Source organism: Canis aureus, chromosome 11 (assembly GCF_053574225.1).
Source record: "Canis aureus isolate CA01 chromosome 11, VMU_Caureus_v.1.0, whole genome shotgun sequence".
In the NCBI taxonomy this organism is placed as follows: Eukaryota; Metazoa; Chordata; class Mammalia; order Carnivora; family Canidae; genus Canis; species Canis aureus.
This window is the reverse complement of record NC_135621.1, coordinates 50,427,233-50,440,661: the sequence shown is the minus strand read 5'-3', so window position 1 is coordinate 50,440,661 and position 13,429 is coordinate 50,427,233. Positions and strand designations below refer to the sequence as shown.

Sequence of the window (13,429 nt, the reverse complement as noted above, 5' to 3'; positions counted from 1 at the left end):
CACTTTGATATCATTTTTTGAATAATCAGTATGTTCTTTCCGTATTGACTTTAAATGCCATGTTTATCATAAAATATCTTCCCATATATTCATGGTTAAGTTTCTGTATTCCCTTTAATGTCTCATTAAGCTACTTTGTACCAAAGTTACAATGTTTTATTTCCCTTTTTATTATTTTGATATTGTGACAGCCAATGGCCAGGCCTGTCCTGTTCAGCTCCTCCCAGTAGATAAATTGCATGCTTGCCTGAAATTTTGAAAAAAAAAAAAAAGTCCTGAAAGAGAGCACATGCTCTTTTACACTTCTAAAGTAGCATACAGTGGGTTGTAGGGTGAGTAGTAATAATAACCAGGCATCACACATAGCCTGTCATATTGTCTTAAGGCAATCAGGCATGTTTGATGCCTGATTATTATCATGTAATCTGTGTGCAGTGCAGCAGTATGGCATAATAGCAATATAGCAAGAAACTGAAATTGATAATAGGTCTGGATAATGTGGCTTACCAAGAGTGGTTTAGCAAAACCATTCTGAAGTTTTGAGGCATTTTGGCTGGGAGACTATGGACTCCAGAAAACACTGTTCAGGACTTCCATCACCTGGAAGTTTCTTTCTGGCCGGTTGACCACGGCCAGCACTCAGACTGTCTCTCATAGTGTGATTAAGGTAAACCAAGAAGATGTGCTCCCCAAGCTCTCTTACTTGATGCAATGTCATAGCCTTTAAGGTCATTGCAATGACATGCAATTTGTGTACTCCTGGAGTACCTGAGTGTTCCTTCTTACTCATCTTCAAGCCTAGCCTCTATTGGTCTACTTCAGAAATTTATGACAGAATTTATGACCTCTCTTTTAGAACTTGTTTTTCAGAATTACCTTAGGTATTTTTTCACGTTTTCTCCTATAGAAGAATTTTAGTATCAGTTTATAAGTTCTTTGAAACATCCCCCTGGAAGCTTGATTGTGATTTAACTGAATGTGTAGATTAATCTGGGGGAAACAATCATCTTTAGATGCCAAGACTTTTCAACCAGATACATGAATATTTTCTTCATTTGTTTGGGTATTCTTTTACATTTTTCAGTGAAATCTTAACATGTTTTCATTTAGATCTTGAACATTTTTTGTTTATTCTTAGGTATTTTGTGTTTTGTGAGTTTCGTAAATGAGAGTTTTTTTCATGACATTTTGTAATAGTTATTGTAGGATACAGGCAAGCTGTTGTTTTAATATGTCAAAATTATGCTTTTCTTCCTAACTGAACTCTGTGAATTGTGATCATTTACTTCAGATTCTCTTAGATTTTTTTTATTTTTTCTCTTAGATTTTTAGATACATAATTATGTTTGCAAATATTGGCAGTTTTGTTTCTTCCTTTTGAATCCTTATGTCTTACTTATTTTCCCTGTTATTTAAGTGGCCAGGTCAATGTGAAATAGCTATGGGGATCCTTATCTTGTTCCTAATATCTATAGGAATACTTCTCTTATTTCATCACTATGTATAATATTTGCTCTAGGTTTCTGGTCGACATTATCAAGAAAAGAAAATTTTCTGCTATTTCCAACTTGCCTAGAGTTTTTTGGGAATGAGTATTAAGATTCATGAAATAATTTCTCTGCTTCCATTAAAATAATCATATAATTTTTCTCTTGCAGTCTATTAATATTTTGAAGTGTTGAACCAGCAATGCATTTGAGGGATTACATGCCATTTGATTTTTCCCTATTGTGATAATAATGCTTCTAGATTGCTTATAAATACTTAAATAGGACAAGCGGTCTTTGGTTTGCCTGAAAACTGCTTGTTTCAAAGGTCTCCCCTGAGTCCATTGTATTTTTATCTCTAGTGATTGAGTTTCTGGTCATCCTCTTCAAAAGTTTTATTGCAGATATTTAGGGGAAACTAAGGATATTTGGGACATATACTTAACCTTTAAAAGTTGGCATCTAGAGGACAACCAGGACATACCAATAGGTGACTGGTGTCTACATTTGAGGTGGTTGGTAAAAGGATGACCTGTGACCCATGATTGCATTGTGTATAGTTCACCTCCATGTAAGGAATTATGGAAAAGTACAAATGATCACAGAAGAGTAGAGAAGATATACTTCCTTGGAGTCAGCCAATCCAAAATCTAGGATGTAGAAGGGAGACAAATGTTCTTCCAGTTTCCATGACAACTGGAGGATTTACTGTGATGTTAATGAAACATAAGCTTCAGTCAGGGCCTCTCACTTAAAAGGGACCTTTCCAAGGCCCTGCTTCTGATTCTGTATTTGTAAGTTTGTATTGTTTTCCTAAAGAGAGACCCTAAGTTGCATAAACCTTATTAGACCCTCCAAAACCCAGTCCATCCCTAACGAGAACCCCAGCCATAGCTTTGCATACCGGCCACCAAGCCTGGACCCAGAGCTCTGCAAGCCCTTTCTGGCAGCCCTGATAATTCTCTCAGTTTAGCAATTAGAGTGGGTGGCAGATTAAATTACCCTGTTGCTTCCCAGCTGGGCTAGGAGAGCTGCGGCCTGACATAGAAGCCGGTGGGTGTCCCATGGAACAAGGAGCTGGCTATCTCACACTTCGCTCGCTGTGAGGGCACGTGACCAAATGCATTATTAACGCTGAGCTGATCTGGTTACCTTGATTGACACTAAGTGATTTCAGCCTGGGCTATATTTGTCTTCGTGGGGAAAATGACTGCACAGAGCTGAAAGGTTATTTCCCTCTTCAAATAAGTTTGGGCCTGTCACTGTGGAGTTACGCACCCTGACATCAAAATTGGACCCGCGGGCTTTGGAAGACAGCAAATGACATCACAGGCAAAAAAAATGGTGTCAGCTTCATTTTGTTTTTTCCTTCTCTTTCTCAATTCTGACAGAGAGGTAGTTTGTCGAAAATTTGCAAGGCTTTCAGGTGAGGAAAAGGAAGAATTAGTAGTAGCAGTACCTCTTTTGCACACACACACAAATAGCTTCCAGGATATGTTTCTCTGTCTTCCTGGTCTTTCTGTTACTATGAACCTTATTTATTTATTTATTTATTTTAATTTGGGAGGGCTTCGATGTCTAATTAATAAGGCTAATCAATTATTTGCCTGCTATTGAATAAAAATCTAACCTCTTAGTAGACTAAAATATTCCTTTAGATAACACATATTTTTGTTTATAGAACCAAAAAAGAAGACATTACCTACGAGAAACTCCATCTTCAACTCTGATACCCACTCCCGTGGTTGCAAAGTGTTGTAAGAGAAGTCTACGAATGTCCTAATGTTACATTAGCAATGTTATGTTATGTGAATTCTGAATGCATGTAAGAAACGCATCAAACCCAGGGCGTCTGGGTGGTTCAGTCAGTTGAGTGTCTGCTTTTGGCTCAGGTCATGATCTCAGGGTCCTGGGATGGAGCCCCACATCGGGCTCCACTTCTCCCTCTCCCTCTGCCCATCTCCCTGCTTGTGTGTTCTCTCTTTCTCTCACTCTTTCTCTCTCAAATAAATAAATAAAATATTTTTTAAAAAGAAATACATCAAACCCAGTAACAGGGAAAAATCAGAAGCTGCTAGGCCACAAACTTCAATTAGGAAATTTAAATTAGATTGAAGGAGAAATTTTAACCTAAAGATATTAAATAGAGTTATAGTAGCTTAAAGTGAACTGTTGCCCTACCTCATAGGATTTACTTGTTTTGGATGAAATAAAGGTTAGTGAATTTAATAAGAAGTCATATTGATGGACAGATCCTCTAGACTTGAGAATGAAAAGGAAATGTCTTTAAAAACTGCACCTTTTGTCATCATTCTTATTATAGTACAAGATTCTGATGTCTGATTCTCCATTGTTGGTGAAGCGAGGTGGGACCCTCTTGCAGTCCACAACTGTTGGGTTTGAGGGCAGAGAAGTGACAACAACTCATTGCGACAGTGACCCCCCCTGCAGAAACAGTTCTTATCCCAGACTGAGTTGGGGGGCGGGGGAGGCAGAGCTACCGCTCGGCTTCAAATCACAAAGTCCTAACTACCGAATCTGCTCCTCCTCTGTTGGATCTCTGCCTCCTCTCCAGGAGCGATGACAAGGAGATGGGTTGGCTTCTCATTAGACAGAGAAATAGGAGGGAGTGTCCATTGACCTAAGGAAAACATCTCCTGAAATCATGGCCTCTTTAATATAGACTGGCATATAAAAATGCATGTAAACAAGCATTTTTTATTTGAACATTAAATTTTATTGGTACAAAGCATGTGTTTTGTTATACTGGTGACTAATGCCTTTTAAAAATGAGATTTTGGAATGCCATTCTACTTATGTAACAAGATAAAGAGCTTTTAGAACATTGTTCTGGTGCAAACCTCTATAATAATAGTTGATTAACAACAAGACAACTTGAGGTGCCAAAAATATTTTCTGCAGAGCCCTCTATTAAGTGGGAAAAAGTTTTAGGCTTTTTTCCCCCCCCTTTAATGATATCCAAATGGTTTTTGTCTGAGAAACCTAGACTTCAAAAGTCATCAGTTTTCAAACATCAGTGCACAAAAATATTTATTTATGTGTGGATACCATGTTTGGTCCCTATTTCTCTAATGGGTTCAGTGATTTATTCAAAAATATCTAGTTAAAAATAAATTTACCCATGAGAGTTAGAAGAGGAAAATCTAGGAATGAAAATTAATAAACATGTCTGAAGTTATTACCAAAGGAAAAAATTACGTTTATCTCAACACTGGCTGTCTTAGGAAGTCTTGGTTATGGCTCATGATCATGATTTACATTTTGTAGGAAAAGTGCTTTTTAGACTACAGATTAAATCCTGATGTTGGCGATGATGATGATGGTGGTGGTGATCACATTTATGGGAGTGTGCTTGTTCATAGAAACCACAGGAAATGCCAAGGAGGTAAAATAAACAAAGATACTTTTAACAAAGATAAAAAATTTTTTTGAAATAATGAATGTGGTTAACAATGAGTATTTTCCCAGGTCGGTCATTTCCTGGCACAGTGAAGTCTATGGACAGGTGAGTCCCTGGTCATATTCACCTGGAGTCAGGGGTCAGCCCTCTTGGGCTCTGCTGGGCCCCAGAACCTGGTATCTTGTGGAATCAGATGTCATAGCTTCTGCCCGGCTTCTGGAAGCTTCGGACTTGGGCCACTGAGGAAGATCTTTCCATGCTCACATTTTACAAGGATCCTAAGGTCTGCTGGGTATGCTATGTTGAAAAAGAAAAGTGATTAGTTCTCATGATCATGGAGCAAACCCAGAACTCATTCCAGGGAAAATAGTGGGGTTCTGGCCCCCCCTCCAAATTTTAAAGTTGATGGAATTCAGGGCAACCTTAGTCTCTCCAGATTGTCCCCTATTTGTGAGTTGAAGTGATCACAGGCCTAATCTGTATTCTGTTCTGAAACAAAACAAAACACCCTCTATCTCTGGCACAGTGAAAAGCTCATGGGCTTTGAGAACTGACAGCCTGAGTTTGAGTCTGGGTTCTTACCAACTGCATGACTTTGGGCTCACTTGCCTGTTTCCTCACTTGTAAATGGGAAAAATGATACTTTCTTCCCCAATATTACAAGGCTTAAATGAGATAATATGTGGAAACCACCCAGCACATAGTAGACACCCAATAAATCCTCATGCCTCCACACCTCTTCTACAAAGGTCTATCCTACTTGGATGAATCTAGACTTTCCAGAGGCTGAGCACTCTTGGCTGTTCTTGTTTGCTTACTTACAAAAGATTTTCCAGGGTATTTTTGTGTTTCTGGATTGTCAGATCATATGGGTGGTGTTTTGATCTTGAAATGGTTCTCAAGGTCTCTTCATCATTGGAATATCGCCCTTGAAGGAGCTAGAGCTGAGGTCAGAATGTCTCTGCAGGAGCGATGCACCTTACCTTTGTCTGCAGAGCCCCTTTCTAAAAGGAAGAGATGACCTATGTATCCATCTTCAACCTCAGGCTCCTCCTGGAAGGAGGAAAGAAGTAGTTCATATACCCAGTCACTCTGACCCCTTGCTTCAAAGGGATGTTGTGTTAGTGGCTCTGTTCATGGCAGACTTTGTTGGAGAAAGATGCTCTTCAGAAGTGAGGCATTTCCTGAACCCCGCATATGTCACCACACAGAAGGCTGTCTGTTCCACCTGAACACTGAGTGGGCTGTGGCTCTACCAGAGAGTAAAAGAAATAGTGATTTGTGAACAAAGGTAGGGATCTTAGCCTGGTCAAATTCAAGGTCATTCATTAATTCAACAGATATTTCTGAGCACCTATCCCTGAGGGTATGGAGATTTTGCCCATTATTCCATAGTGACCACACCAAGGGACCCACTGTTTACATCAAGGTTAATTTGGGGATCCAGGGATGGGTTTTCAAGAGTAGGTAAATCCCCTATAACTGTGTGCCAAGGAGTACATGCATGTGTCTGCAATTCTGGAAAGAACATCCAGAACTTTCAATAGCTTCTCAGAAAGTTCAAAACCACCTGCCAGATGTGATCTGAATGTTCTCCCTGTACTCAGCTGGGGACCATAGGAATCTTGGCTCCAGTGTCCCTCCTGGGCATCCAGATAGATAAAATATCATGACCCAGGATATGCTTACCATTCCCCAGAAGCCCATACCCATGACTGAGTATTTGCTGGACGGCCTTTCAACCACTGCTACCTGGACCATCACAGACTGGTCTGCATTTGGCTAAAGATAAATCATTTCCAACCATCTAGAACTTTAGCTGCATTCTGGCCTAAAGCTATAGGAAGAGCATTGAGCTTGGCCATGGAAGGTGGTGCTCTGAGCTGTGCTTGATCTCTGTTCTCTGACTGGGACATGAATGCCTGGCTGCAGGGTTATGTGTCCCTCCCTCAATAATGCACCCAGTATGCTGTCTGTCACCTAGAAGGTACTCAGCTCAGGTTCATGGAGTTGAAGTGAGAGAGGCTGATACTTCTTACACTGGGCTGGGAGGGGAAATCAGACCATATCAATAACCATAATGCAAAGTAGAAAGGGATCCATTTCATGAGAGAACTGCAGGTCAGAGACTCAGGGGCTGTAAGCACAGAAGATGATGAGATGATCTTGGCTCAAAGGCTGGTTCAATTGATGGGGAATCAGAGCAGCCTTTCCAAGGAGGAGCCCTAGAGGTGGGACTAGTAGAAGGTAGACAAGGAGATATGCAAGCAAAGGGCATTTAAGGGAAGGGAGTGGCCTGGATCCGAGAACACCTGGTAGGGAGGTTCAGGGCAAGAGCAAGCAACCCAGTTAGACTGGAGCCAAAAGTACCTGGAAGGGACTGGCCAAACTAGGTTGGAAAGTCAATGAGTACCCACTGCTCTGTGCCTTCCTCACCCCAGCACTGGGCAATGGGCCTGGCTGTGGCCCCCTTGGCTGGGCCACTGAGCTATGGCTAGGTCTCCAGGCCAGGGCAACCCAACAAGGCTCAGTGCTGTGCCAGGTTATGCTCTTTCAGCTAAAGCATCATTGGTCTCAATGGAAGGTGCTCCTGATAGTTGGTTCTCAGAGCTCCTATGGCAGGCAGGCTGGGAGCAGATCTACAAATACTGGGGCCCGGGTACTCTCTCCCAGGGGATCACGTTTCAGCTTATAAGGTCGTCATTTATAAGCCGCGTTCCTCTCTGGTAATGAAATGAAGCAGGGCAGTGTTATTGCATTTGAGATAGGATTTTTTTTTCTCCTTCCACTCCACCCTTCTCACTTCACTCTCCCAGACTTCAGCTTATCTGTCTCCAGCTGATCTCTGGCATTTTCAGTGTTATAGCTCCTCACCACAGAGAGAACATTCTGGGAGGCAGTAAACATTGGAACTGTTGCTTAGTAGCCTCCAAATCTCCTTTAAAACGTTGTTTTAAGGAGTGCCTGGGTGGCGCAGTTGGTTGAGCATCTGACTTTTGGTTTCAGGTCAAGTCATAGTCTCAGGATCATGGGATAGAGCCCCAATTTGGGCTCCTAGCTCAGCAGGGAGTCTCCTTGATATTCTCTCTCCCTCTCCCTCTGTCCCTCCCACTTGTGCTCTCTCTCTAGAATAAATAAATCTAAAAAAAAAAAAAAGTCATTTCAATATCTCACTTCCTCTAAGTAGTCTTCCTGGATTGCCTTTCTCAAACACTTTGGTTCTTTTATGATGGTCTTGCCATTTATATAGGTGGTTCTCTTCTACTGTACCTGGTCCTCAAGGAACATTATAAATATTTCAAGCCCTGGGCCTTTTAAAGCATCAATTCTCTTGAATTATGAACAAAGAAAAAATTCAGAGCATGAAGTCCCTCTTTTAGGCTGAGGAGAAGGGGAGGAGGATTCTGTGTGGGAACTGTCTCCTCCAACAGCCTGGAAGCTTTGGTCTCCTCTCTTTCCACAGGGCGTACCCAAGGCTTGCTGAGGAGAAGGGTGAACTAGAAAGTGAGTGGGAGGCAGGTGGTGTGCAGCCCAGGTCCCTCAGCCCACTTTTCTGTAGGAAGTCAAGCAGAAGACAGTTGGTGGGGGAGGGTTGTAGCCTAAAAGTCTGGGGGACACTTTGTCTGCATGGCCACGACCTATTGCTGTCCTCAGCTCAGAAGACACAGTGCCTAAGGGAAAGTGTGGGACTTCCTTCTGCTTGGCTTTTGGAGACTGATGGGTTCGGGTCACACAGGAAGGCTGTGATGCAGACAGTACACCCTCAGTTCACCAGGTACCCCATCCTGGGCCCTGTACTTTGGTCAGGCCACCCCATTCCAGACCCTTGGTATCCATGCTGTCCTGGCCAGGACAAGGAGATTTTTGCAGATAAGGAGAAGGGCTAGGCCAAGTCTGAGAGGCGGCATGGGTACATTGACAGCTAAATATTTGCCTCACAAATTTCAACAGTGATCCCAAAGGGTGCAATGTCTGCATATTGAAAATCTGCCAGTTACAAAACTGTAACATTACTCTTTTAAATGTATCCAATGACATATAAATAGCATAGCAATTCGATACTCACCATCAGCTGTTTAAAAAATACCTAATAAGCTCTTCCTTACTAACAGAAATCTTATATTATTCCTCTTTCTCCTTGAATATGCATTTTCATTCCAATTCCCCCAGATATTTGCATCCTAATATATTTTTATGCTTATCATACTCTGTAGTAAAAATATGTATACACAAGTTAACTTTAAAAATCTCCTGTGATCATAAACTCCAGGTATTAAAAAGTTTCTAGATTATCCATGAAAATAGCTCCAGGTGTTAAAAAAAAAGTTTCTAGTTTGTTCATTAAAATAGCCTTCCTATAAAATTGATCAAAACACTAATGGATTTTAATAAATATTTAAGAAAAATACAATGTTAATACATTGTTTAGATAATACAATGTTTAGATAATACAATAGATAATACAATGTTTTTTATTTCAATTTTGGTATAGTTACTATACAGTGTTGTATTAGTGTCAGGTGTACAATATAGGGATTCAACAATTCTCTATATTATTCAGTGCTCATCCTAAGTATACTCTTAATCCCCATCACCTGTTTCACCCATCCCGCTACTCATCTCCCCTCTGGTAACCACCAGATTATTCTCTATCTAGTTAAGAGTCTGTTTTTTGGTTTGTCTCATTTTTTTCTTCGTCCGTTTGTTTTGTTCCCTAAATTACACATATGAATGAAATCATTTGGTATTTCTCTTTTTCTGATGGACATATTTTACTCAGCATAATACCCCCTAGCCCCATCCACGTTGTTGTAAATGCAAGATTTCACTCCTTTTTATGACGGAGTAATATTCCATTGTCTATATATGCCACATCTTTATCCATTCATCAGTTGATGCACACCGGGCTGTTTCCATAATTCTGCTGTTGTTCATTATGCTGCAATAAACACAGAGTGCATAGATCTTTTTGAATTAGCGTTTTTGTATTTTTTGGGTAAATACCTAGTAGTGGAATTGCTGGACCATATGGTAGCTCTATTTTTAATTTTTTGAGGAATCTCCATACTGTTGCAAATGCATCTTTTAATGACACAGGAAAGATCTCTTTTATGCTTGCTCCTTTATCCATGAATAAACATTATTTATTGTTAGAATGGGACACTGCTTAGCTTCAATTCGATTGCTATTTTTCATTCCTTATAGATGTACATGCTAAGAAAATATGTCTACAGAAATATGATGGGAAGAGGGGGGCACTTAATGGGATGAGCACTGGGTGTTATGCTATATGTTGGCAAATCGAACTCCAATAAAAAAAATATACCAAAAAAAAGAAATATGATGGGAAGAAAAAGAGTTTTGTTGTAGCAGTGAGACTCGATTCTTTGAACCCCTTCCCAGTTATATGCCAAGATCATATAGTGATCTATCATCAAAAATTATTTTTAATGATCTATCAGCTGACAATTTAATTAGATCCTCCATCAATTTACCTGAAGGCAAAGAATGGAGAATCAACTTCCTGGGGAAATTTATTCTTGGTCATTGCACTCATTCAGGTTTCTCAATTTCTAAAAGTATATGAAAAAGTATATCTACTCTCACTTATGGATGACTATTGATTGCATCCTGCACTTTCTCACATTAAAGTGCTTTGTTTAACCGATATACTCTGAAAGGGTTCAGAAAAGGAAAATATTGTTAATTTTAACATATCTTGCTAATACAAAGTCTTTTTAAAATTCATATTACACACACACTTGGAGCTACAAAACAAGTTCATTCAATTTATGGATTTTGCTCACCATTTAGCTTAATTAGTTAAGCCAAAACTCACTGTCAAACCAAATGGCCAAATCAGACTCTCAATCAGAAAAAACTCAGACTTCATTTTTTAAAAAATATTTTATTTATTTATTCATGAGAGACACACAGAGAGAGATAGAGACATAGGCAAAGGGAGAAGCAGGCTCCCTGTGGGGAGCTTGATGTGGGACTTGATCCCAGGACCCCGGGATCATGCCCTGAGCTGAAGGCAGATGGTCAACTACTCCACCACCCAGGCACCCTCAGACTTCATTTTTTAATTCAAATAAATATGTTGACATGCATCCTGGAGACATTCTCACTTATGAATTCTATTTCTGGTAGAGGGAAAACGAGGCACAGAGGCTTGCCACGAGCTTGTCACTTGTAGGAAGTAAGGTGCTGCTAGCTTGATATTTGATCTGGGCACTCTCTTTATTTTACTTTTAGGGGATCCTCCCACAGAAAGGATGCATCATTTGACAGTGGTCAGGGAATGGAAGAGGTGCGATTGTTAAATAAAAAATATCTTAAATTGTCCCTTTGTTTGATACCCTGGAGGTGTTAATCTCCTGGGAACCATGTACCGTAGGAATGAAGGCTCAGGGAGGGTAAAGGGAATCCTTGGCTTTTGAGAGGAAGAAGTGGGATTGGAGAACCCATAGGAGAAGCTTCAACCAGGAGATGTTCTCTGGGAGACCCGTTTTAGGAAAAATAGATGTAGAAGTTGAAAATCTAGAATTAGATTTCCTTAAACCACCTGTGTCCACATATCTTTTGGAAAGTCTTAGGTTACCCCTGGCCACACAGCATGCCCTGGTTTGAAGACCACTGGACGAACCCTAAGGAGTGACAGTGTGTCCAGACTCAGAAGTAGGCCATATTGTCCCTCACCTCTCACATCTGATGTCACTCACCAGACACTTACTGAGAGTCAGGCACAGGACTGGATCCCATGGGGAAAAAGTGCACTCTCTGCTCCTGCCTATAAGGAGTCCATTTATTAGAAGCAAGTCACTAAGCCCAGCTCACATGCAAGGGGAGGAGACTAGCTACGGCATGGATGCCAGGAGGTGAGCATCATTGGGAGCCATCTCAAAAGCTGCCTGTCATGGTACTTCATGCTTTTTCCAACTCAGATGTGAGTCTGGTTGCTTGCTGGGGAAAGAGGAATAATCTCACCCCACAGCTTGTAACAGAAATAATAAAAGTAATAAGAAATGATAAAAGTTTTCACACATGTATGGAGACATTCACTACTATGTTGTTGATAATAACAAAAAATTGGAAAACAGGGCAGATGTCCCTTCAAAGGTCTAGGAAGTGACTGGGTAGTAGGTACCTTCCCCTTCCCACCCCAACCCCTGTTCAGCTCAATCAATTTAGGCCATGAAGTAGGAGGGGAGAAGTGAGCAGAGCAGAGTCTAGCAGTTCCAGTCCTCCTTCACCCCCTCCCTTCGCTTTGGCCCACGGGAATGTGCAGAGGCTAGCTGTGAAGGCAGGTGAAACCAGAAATGGGGGACCTGCAGGGCCAGGGGGATGTGAAAGGACTGTGATAGCAAAGGGGATGAAGGACATGTTCTTTAGATGTGCCATCCTGGGAGAAATGGGGAGGTGTTGCTCAAGTGGTACCAAGTTTCAGTTATGCGAGGTGAAGCTCTGGGGATCTGATATCCAGCATGGTGACGATAGTTAATGATACTGTATCATATACTTGAAATTAGCTAAGAGGGTAGATCTTAAGTGTTTTTACTACACACATGCACACACACAAGAAAAGGAAAGAAAAGGAAGGGAAGGGAAAGGGAAGGGAAGGGAAGGGAAGGGAAGGGAAGGGAAGGGAAGGGAAGGGAAGGGAAGGGAAGGGAAGGAAAAGAAAGGAAAAAAAGAAAAGAGCATGGTAACTATATGAGTTGATGGAGTTATTAATCAGCCTGAATGTGGTGATTATCTAACAATGTACACATATACCGGATCATCAGGTTGTACACCTTACATAGACAAACTTGTCAATTATACCTCAATAAAATGGGGGGGGGGAGAGGCCAGGAAATGGCCTCCTATCAAGTAGAGGAAGAGAACTAGCTGCTCTTTTGTGTGCATGCTCTGTCTCTCTGTTTCTCTGTCTCTTGCTTACACACATCATTTCATCAATTATAAATCTATCTGTAAAATACTTGAATCCATATTTCTTCTAAACATCAGCACTAAGAATTTTTTAAAATACTGAACAGCCAGGTGTAATATGAAGAAATGCACATTTCTTTACTTCCTTCTACATTTCCCCATCTATTTCTTCTGTGTATGTGTTGTGGGATCTGGGATATGAGGAACCAAAGTATTACTTTTAAATTGTGGACATTTTACACTCTTTATGTTCTTTTCAAAAATTGCTATTTACATGTTTTGAAACTATATTTACAATAATCATTTAAACTTTGTTGTATCCCTAAATATCTTCAATGCCTGCCAACACTCCTTTGTATTATGACCTTCCCATTCTTAAAAAAAAAAAAAAAAAAGATTTTATTTACTTATTCACGAGAGGCACACAGAGAGAGGGAGAGACCCGGCAGAGGAAGAAGCAGGCTCCCCGTGGGGAGTCTGATGCGGGATTCGATCCCAGGACCCTGGGATCACGACCTGAGCCAAAGGCGGTTGCTCAACCACTGAGCCACCCAGGCGCCACTTGACCTACCCATTCTTTGGTTCA

At 40.8% G+C, this 13,429-nt stretch overlaps 1 long non-coding RNA gene across 3 annotated transcripts in view; it reads left to right on the top strand.

Annotated features, from left to right (window-relative positions):
• LOC144324068 (uncharacterized) overlaps window positions 1–13,429 on the top strand; it is a 166,952-nt gene that overhangs the window by 118,051 nt on the left and 35,472 nt on the right. For all 3 annotated transcript variants that reach the window (XR_013389450.1, XR_013389451.1, XR_013389449.1), the window contains 2 exons: window positions 4,776–4,893; window positions 4,977–5,013. This is a non-coding gene — a long non-coding RNA (uncharacterized LOC144324068). The remainder of the gene's footprint in view (window positions 1–4,775; window positions 4,894–4,976; window positions 5,014–13,429) is intronic.